General features: G+C 37.7%; 1 protein-coding gene and 1 long non-coding RNA gene across 3 annotated transcripts in view; one reads left to right on the top strand and one right to left on the bottom strand.

The window, feature by feature from the left end:
• The window catches only part of LOC118337881, a 22,455-nt gene that overhangs the window by 12,924 nt on the left and 8,934 nt on the right, over window positions 1-597 (top strand). The gene's annotated exons all lie outside the window — the stretch shown is intronic.
• LOC118337879 (copper chaperone for superoxide dismutase-like) overlaps window positions 1-597 on the bottom strand; it is a gene marked incomplete in the record, with an annotated part of 7,906 nt that overhangs the window by 2,064 nt on the left and 5,245 nt on the right.

The following is a 597-nucleotide window of genomic DNA, read 5'->3' as shown; positions in this document are numbered from 1 at the left end:
AAACTTTTAAGATTCTCCACCAGTTAAGGAATGTGATTGGCCTGAAGCCACATGACCTTAGACCATGTGCAGATGCCCCATTGGCTGACATGTGTATGTATGTATAGGGCTGGTTGTCAGTTATATGTGATACATGTTCAGTTCACTGATTTATTGGCTGAGATCGTAGACATTTCAGTATAGTATCAGTGTAAGTGCATATGTTATCCGATATATGTAAATTTTACTAGTACATAATGCAGAAACAAATGCTTGTGGTAATATATTTGTGTCACTCCAAAGTTTATCCAGCAGAGTGCACTTCGATTTACTGATTTACTGTGGCAAGCAGCACAGAGTAAGAGAGAGGAGGCAATCAATTATTAAGCATTAAATTACCTAACATGTATTTAAGAAAGCAGCCTTCTGAGTACCTTTGCATATTCACATTGGAGCACAGTCCACATAGAAAAGGTGTATTTTCATTCCGGCTCATATTGGTAATCTGTGAATTTTACCCCTCTAAAAATTACTATCGGTCCCAAAAATCCCATATCAGTCTGGCTCTACTTTAAAGTAGGTGAAGCTGTGCCATTTGTATAACAAATACACAGATGC

This window comes from Morone saxatilis, unplaced genomic scaffold (assembly GCF_004916995.1).
Source record: "Morone saxatilis isolate NCDOM2014 unplaced genomic scaffold, NCSU_SB_2.0 Contig4, whole genome shotgun sequence".
In the NCBI taxonomy this organism is placed as follows: domain Eukaryota; kingdom Metazoa; phylum Chordata; class Actinopteri; family Moronidae; genus Morone; species Morone saxatilis.
Note: the sequence above shows the minus strand (reverse complement) of the source record. Positions and strands in the feature narration are given on the sequence as shown.